This window comes from Scardinius erythrophthalmus (genome assembly GCF_964197995.2).
Source record: "Scardinius erythrophthalmus genome assembly, chromosome: 25".
Taxonomy (NCBI): Eukaryota; Metazoa; Chordata; class Actinopteri; order Cypriniformes; family Leuciscidae; genus Scardinius; species Scardinius erythrophthalmus.
This window is the reverse complement of record NC_138245.1, coordinates 28,331,382-28,339,485: the sequence shown is the minus strand read 5'-3', so window position 1 is coordinate 28,339,485 and position 8,104 is coordinate 28,331,382. Positions and strand designations below refer to the sequence as shown.

The 8,104-nt window shown below is 36.2% G+C and overlaps 1 long non-coding RNA gene across 1 annotated transcript; it reads right to left on the bottom strand.

The window, feature by feature from the left end:
• Window positions 1–230: 230 nt before the first annotated feature.
• LOC308685865 lies at window positions 231–4,616 on the bottom strand. Its single transcript, XR_014029505.1, has 3 exons — window positions 3,791–4,616; window positions 3,454–3,507; window positions 231–1,436 (listed from the first exon to the last, which is right to left on the bottom strand). It is a non-coding gene; the product is annotated as an uncharacterized lncRNA (long non-coding RNA).
• Between the last annotated feature and the right edge of the window lie 3,488 nt (window positions 4,617–8,104).

The following is an 8,104-nucleotide window of genomic DNA, read 5'->3' as shown; positions in this document are numbered from 1 at the left end:
AAGCTTCCATCTTAAATCCTCTTCATCTGGAGCTGTTTGAATCGTAGCAGGAGGACAGCAATCCTTTGACAACAGAGGTAAATATAAGGCAAAGGATATGAAAAGACATACCTTAAAAAATCCCATGAACTACTGATGCAATCTTTTGTTTTTCGGGATTTTTTGCTCCTAGCATGTTGGCACCTCAGTTTCCTTTGCGCCTTTTTTTTTTTTTTTTTTTTTTTTTTTTTAAGAATTTTACTTCAATCCTCCTTTTGTATCCGACATCTCTGGTGGGATTTGGTTAGCGAGAGTCACACTTTGATCATGTTTTCATTCATCCACAGACAGAAACCAAGGAAAAGTCCTGTTAGAGTTTTGACATAAACATTATAATGAGGGTTTCACACATGGTTGAAAACATCCGGAAACATCTTTAGTATGAGTTCTTCACCAATTAATCTAACCTCAAAGAAACTCTTGTGCACTTTAGCACTTCCTTTCCCTCAAAGAATTATGGCTAGGAGAGCAGAAACAAGATGATGTAGGGAAATGAGAGAAACACCTTAATCATCTCCTCAATGGTGTTGTTTTAGGAAATGCTTTGAAGTTACAAGCAGCATTCAATTCAAGCAACCACATATCGAACTTCATTTATAGCATTCATGGTTTGACAAGTGGGTTGTGAGTCACGCTTTTAAGATATAACCCGAGGCGTGAACCGTTACCAGTGCTGCGCTTTATAAATATAGCTCATCCTCTTCAGTTTTAAATCACCTCCCTATCTGTACAGACTTATTAAAAACCCATTTCAAGCGGTCTTATCCTCGTCTGACCTCTAGCACCCTGCGTTGTCGTTTGGGCGGTGAGTGCACATTTACAGCTGCTGTGCGTCCCATTGATATTTCCCCCTCGGATCATCAAAACCCACGCTCTGTTCACAGCGGTGTAGGGTGACACTTCCCCACCGGGCTTGAAAGTCCATCTCAAGACCCTTTGAACTGAGCCTCTGGGTACTAGAAGGCAGGTAACGTTCATAATAGCTCCCTTGTGTGAGGCCGGTGGTCCCGACAGCCTGGGAATCGATTAAAAGCCATCAAGGCCCACTCTTCCTCTCCTAGGCTGGCCTAGCGTCTCACCATGCAAGCTAATCCTCTAAGAATGCACGGGCAAGTCAGAGGGGTCTATTGTTTTGGGGTTTTTTTAAATACCATTTTTACCGCTTGTAGAGCGGCCGCCGCTCTGCGTTGGGAGTATAGGCTGATCGCGCTCGTATAAACTGGAATTACATATTTTCCAAATGTGACCTTTCTTTGTTTTGTTTTTTTTTCTCTCAGGATTGTTCATTGTTGAGCTGTTTTGTTTGATCTACCTGAGAAAGCTCAAGTATGGCATGGACACCCGTTCCCAGACCGACAGGCCCACTTGTTGTTGGAGGAATGGTCTCTTTGCCCCACCTGTGTTCAGAGAGAAAGCCCAAAAGGCCACAGGAAATTCTTAATATGAGACATGCATCCGGAAAAAAGTTGACTGGCTTTGTATAATGACCTCTCTGGAATATCTATTTGATGTCTATTTATAAAATGGATAGTTCCGGTCCTTGATTCTAATTGGTTGAGCCACATTCAAAGCCAATGTAAATAAACATATCAGTATTACTTCATACAGTATTATTATAATTATAACCAATTTTATGAAAACAATAAGCCCAGTGAAGCCAATTGGTTTACAGTGAATTTAAACAACGCTGTTCTAAATTCACTGTCAACCACAACTTCTTGAGGTTATTGCTTTAATATACACATACATATTTTATTCAGCAAGGATGCAATAAATTGATCAAAGTTGACAGTAAAGAGATTTATAATGTTACAAAAGACTTTCATTTAAAATATTAAAATGTTCTTTTGAACATTCAATTCATTAAAAAATCCTGAATAAAAGCGTATCATGGATTCCACAAAATATTAAGCAGCACAACTGTTTTCAACATTGATAATAATAAGAAATGTTTCTTGAGCAGCAAATCAGCATATTAGAATGATTTCTGAAGGATCATGTGACACTGAAGACTGGAGTAATGTATGTTGTTGATTCACAAAACAAGAGTGATTGGTTCGTAAATCAGACTGCACTGATAATGCTTTATGTTATTGATTTTTTTTTTTATAATCGGCTCATAAGAGTCATTTGTTTGTTAATCAGACTACACTGATCATGCTGTAGGACAGGTTGTAGAAAAGAATCAGTTCATAAGAGTCATTAGTTAATGAGTTGAATCAGACAGACCACACAGTTTGTGCTGTGCTAATGATTCATTTAAAAAAATTGAAGATTCACTAAAAATAACTAGCTCATAAGATTCATTCGTTTGTGAATCAGCTAATCAATAAAATCAATAAAAAATCTGTAAATCAATTGACAGTAAATTCATTACCATTATTGAGAATAATACAAATCATTACTGATTATACTTTGGTCTGAGATCTTATATAGTGATAGTGATTTTTCTCATACACATTGTATGGCATACATTTACATTAGTTGTTGATAAGATGTGCGACAACAGGTTCTTCAGTAAAATGCTAACATTTGTAAGTTGCAGAATTATTTTCTAGAGCCAACAAACTCCACCAATCTTTAATTGTTTTTCAGTTATCTTCTTATGATCTGTTCACAGCTGTTACCTCAAACAAAGCCTGTATGATGTCCAGTGTTTGGATGGGGGAATCAATAGCAGAATGCAACAAAACTTCAAGCTGTTTCTCTTGAAAACTTCATAGATGTTTCTTTAGACCTCTAACTTTTGTTCATGACTCCAGCATCACCACGTTTCATGTGAATCTTACATTTCTTCATTAGTTTGAGTAAGAAAGCGGTCCTGACCTCTCTGTGGTGGCAGAGGAGAATGCCGTCTCCTCTCCAGGTTTCTGTCATTGTTATAAATATCTGTAATCAACGGCTCAGCTGGCTTTGTCGAACTCACTAATTGCTTTAAGCAACCAAAACACCAGTTTGGAGAAGTTTCCCAGAAGGTTGATTAAGTTGTGTGGACTTTGTGTCTTTAGGATGTCCATTAAAGTCAACATTTACTTTCTGAACACGTACCTAGTTTTATTTCGCACAATTCATCAGTGCATGTTGTTCTAAAGAAAAACGTATTTGTAACCTTTCGTCAAATTTTACTGAGCTGAGCTCAACCTAGATTTTAAAAATATAAATAAACCATAATGCAAATAATCAAGGTAATTGATTATTATAAGGAAATAAAAAATAAGGACATTTCCTGCTATGTTTCTTCATGTTTTTCGCAATTGCAAAGTCAGCTCAAAAGCAATTGGAGCAAAACAAAATGGAAGAAAATGGAAGAAAATGCAGGGTGTTTCAAATTTGAGACATATGCTTTCTTAAAAATGCATATAACGAAATTACATTAAATGAAACTGAATGCATATTGTGTATTGATATACAGACCTGGTAAATATTTGCTCCGCTTGTGAAACTACTTTCCTTTTCACCCGATGTCACCTAGACAATGCAGAAAAAAACAAAAAACATTTTAACCTACATATCAAAATAGCTAGGCATTATTTTACTCTACTGTTGCAGTTATACATATACATTTATGCATTTGGCAAACACTTTTATCCACAGTGTTTTACATTACATATAAATCAATTCATGCACACGTGACCTCGGTATTGCTAGACCATGCTCTACTATACAGAAATGGTGTTAAGTAATAGTTAACTGGGTAATTTAATGCTGGTTAAATGTAATAATTGTGATTAGATTAAAAAAAAAACATTACCTTTGGGATACAAGATGCTCTAAAGGGCAAACTTCAGTCTCCACATTCCCAATGGATAAAATCAAGTCCATTTTTTCTTCTCAAATACCCTGTTTCATTACAAATACATCACAACACTCAATAAGTCAAATCAGTTGTGAATGCATTTTCACACTGACTTTGAGAAAGAGGAAACATTCTGTCTAAAAATCAAAACCCATTTTAAAAAACTGCACAATTTCTGTCCACGAATATGAAAAATGTTGCATGTTGTAGTTATTTGAAAACTGTCCAAATTGTACATCGCTTGTCACTGTTCGGTACACCCATTATATAATTTTGATACATTTATTACTTCAACATGCAATCCAAAAGCGAAGTAAACTTGCTCAGTGCCATTTCAGATAAAAGAAAAAGGGATCCAGCACTATTGATTTCAAAGTAGTTATTGTGGTATATAGTTTGTCGGATAACAGCTCTCTGCGGTCGGAAGATCTGCTGGTAGTTTTTTTTCCTTTTTGTTCTCCGCTGTGGGAGCTTGAAGACAAGATTGCATCAATAACAACAACAACAGCGTCATTTAGACTCTCCAAACAAAGACTACATCTACAGCTCCATGCATCTCTTGCGCTGTCCCACGGTTTTGCGGAGAACTTTGATGGCTCATTCCTTTTAATTTGGGGTCCTCGGGCAAAGGGAGACAATGTAATTGCCACATCGTTTCAAAGAGCGACGTGCGATCCAAGACCGTTCGAGAGACACAGACAGAGCATTTATAGAGTAAAGACGACTGCTTTCTGCACTAGACAGCAATGGATACTGTATATTCCCACTTTAATATCGCTCTGCTTTGTTTTCGTCTTGTAGGAAGCCCTTGGAAAATCACCAAGGACTACAATTATTCATTCTATGTATTTATAGATGCTCTCCTGATAGGGGAGTAAACAGGACGGGCTGAGCACTGATTCAAATATAGCCTAAAGTTGGCTCGCCTCAGGGGTTCGGGAAGGCAATAGAGCATCTCTATCCGGCCAATTGGAGTGGACGCATATGAAATCCCGTTAGTGATGTGCATAGAGGGGAAGCCAGAGGGCCCGGCACGCGTTACGTGACTGGAATGGGCCGACGTGCGAGTTAGTCAACTTCAGACAGTTGCAGAAAGCTCTTCTCTTTATTAGAGCTTGGCGGACATTTGAACAAACAGGAACTTCTCCAAAACCCAAAGAAATTTGTCTTTGAGAATTATAACTCTGTTCGAGAAAGTTTATTATCTAGTAGGCGCGCTCAAGAGGAGTGAGATGAAGGAAAACTACTGCAATGAAAATGATGTATGGGACTTCAATTTGGGAGCTGAGCGATACATCACTCTCAAGCTGTGCTCCTCAAAGCTCTTTTAATGAAGTGCATGGAGAAATCACAGCCAGATTTAATAGATTCAGGAGGAAATAAGTCTTGCTGTCTTCACAAATATGAGAACGCGTGATGCTGTTTTGTTGCTTAGTATTAGTCCATAAAAAGAACTATTAAACAGGCAGCAGCAAGTGGCCGTCGAGCGTGGTTTCAACCCAGCAGAGGATGCCGGAGTTGATTGATGCCGTGTCTTTATTGGTTTGCTCAAGGTAAACTTACAATTCTGCTTAAAATTGTAAGTAAACATGCATGTCACATCTAAGAATGATTGGATGTGACCTCATACTTTTAATGCATTTGTTATTGAGGGTAAACTGATTGTTTCTCTTTAAACAAAGATGTTTTAGAAAAGTTTTTTTTTTTTTTTTTTTTTTTTTACATAAATTGCCTCTCTTTATACTGGAAAAAAAATTTGCTTACTAGACTTTTACTAGTATTTTTTTTCCTCATATTCTCATTCTCAATAAGTGACAATTGAGTACAGATTTTTTTTTATTATAAATAAATATATATATATATAAAAAATTTATATATATGTAATATTTATTATAACAAATATACATATGTAATCAATATTATTTTATACATTTTAATACAAACTGCATTTTCACTAAAATAGGGAATATATTAAAGGTAGTACAACAAACACTTCCATTATGAATAAATACTTGCATTAAATAGCATATTGTTTGACATTACAAAGAGAATTTGGGGGATTAAATGTGTCTTAATTGCCATGAATTAAGTGTATATATATATATATATATATATATATATATATATATACAGTGCTATGCATAAGTTTAGACACCCATGCTAAAGTTGACTAAAAAGAGGAATAAAAAATCATCTTTTGGAAATTGAACTTAATGCCTTAATTAAAAAAATTAGGAAAAATCTGCCTGCCTCTATTGGAATTTAACATAGGGGTGCCCAGACTTATGCACCCTGTATTTTATTTATTTACGATACATTATTCATTCACAAAGAAAATTGATGTCCTTAAAGGTTGAATTTTTCCTAATTTTTTTAATTAAGTCATTAAGATCAATTTCCGAAGGATGATTTTTTATTCCTCTTATTAGTCAACTTTAGCATGGGTGTCTAAACTTATGCATAGCACTGTATATACCTAGGCATGTTCTTGACAAATTCATCCAATTACCATTAAAATGCACATTAATTTGAATCTGATTTCAATGCAGCACAAGCCACATGAACTATTTTTCAACTGTAATGGATCAAAGATGCTACTTGATTTCAAGCTCGGAAACATTCCTGAGGGCTGTCAGAGAGCGCAAACATCACTCATGCTGTGACGTGACAAACATCTCACTCATTTCATTGTATATTTAGCATCCTGCTCATCAGTTTCAGATGGAGTAAACGCCTGTGATGTCTGTTTTAATTGCTGTGAATTAGCATCTGGCTGGGGCACACATGTGCGGGGGACGTTTGAAGAGATGCCCAGTACGTTGGCGCACGAGGTTTGATGGGCTGTTTTTTTTTGACAACGAACAGAGACTCTCTGAAATGCAAATGTGGGCAAGAGAAAGATGATGGCCATCCGACACGGATGCACATTTTGACATTTAAATGGCAGACGCTGTGACAGAGGTCATTGGCTTGCTGACAGTGACATCACATGACCTCTAATCACCCCTCTGTATCCAATATTCCGCTCATCTCCTGCCTGTTAAGCTGAAGATTGAAGTGTCACGCTGCTTATATTGGTGGATTCGTTGGCACTCAAGTGGGAAACAACGAGGAAATTACAAGACCTGTAAAGGTGCCACCTTTATTGGGAAAAGTGTGACGTATCGTGCCGATCCCCGCGTTTTTTTTGTTCCCCAAACAAGCACTTGACAATCTAATTAATCCCACAGTTAATATATACAGGAAATGGCGGTGCCCTTAATGGCACATTAAAATGCATCTTGTCAGCACATTACACATGGTTAAATTCAATTTGTTGCTTGCTATACTCTCAAGTAGCCAAGAATAAACGCTCTGCCTCTACAAACTCAACGGTGCCGTTTTATCTTTCGCCAGACGTAATGACAGTTTAATTGTCTGTGTAAACGACCTGCTCAGTTTGAGGAGTCTTGACACCTTGAATTCTTTAAGGTTTCGCAGCCTGTTTTGAAAATCCCTGACTGAATTCTTGTATTTCAAGAATTTCAAGTATTTCTATTGTAAGAGCATTTAATCTATCTATCTATCTATCTATCTATCTATCTATCTATCTATCTATCTATCTATCTATCTATCTATCTATCTATCTATCTATCTATCTATCTATCTATCTATCTATCTATCTATCTATCTATCTATCTATCTATCTATCTATCTATCTATCTATCTATCTATCTATCTATCTGTCTGTCTGTCTGTCTGTCTGTCTGTCTGTCTGTCTATCTATCTATCTATCACAGCATCTATCTATCACAGCATCTATCTATCTATCTGTCTGTCTGTCTGTCTGTCTGTCTGTCTGTCTATCTATCTATCACAGCATCTATCTATCTATCTATCTATCTATCTATCTATCTATCTATCTATCTATCTATCTATCTATCTATCTATCTATCTATCTATCTATCTATCTATCTATCTATCTATCTATCTATCTATCTATCTATCTATCTATCTATCTATCTATCTATCTATCTATCTATCTATCTATCTATCTATCTGTCTATCTATATATATATCTGAGCCAAGGAGAATTTAAAACAGTGACAGTCCCAAGTTGAAACAAGAAGTAGATGAATTTGAAAAGTAACAATTTAATACTCTGTTATTTCAGTGAAGAAAAAAAAAAAAACTATTTCATTTCAATTACGAGTGTTTGACATCTTTACTTTGTGCAACACTTAAGAAAAGCAACAATCAATGCTTTATTTTTTGCTCTCTGAACCTCTC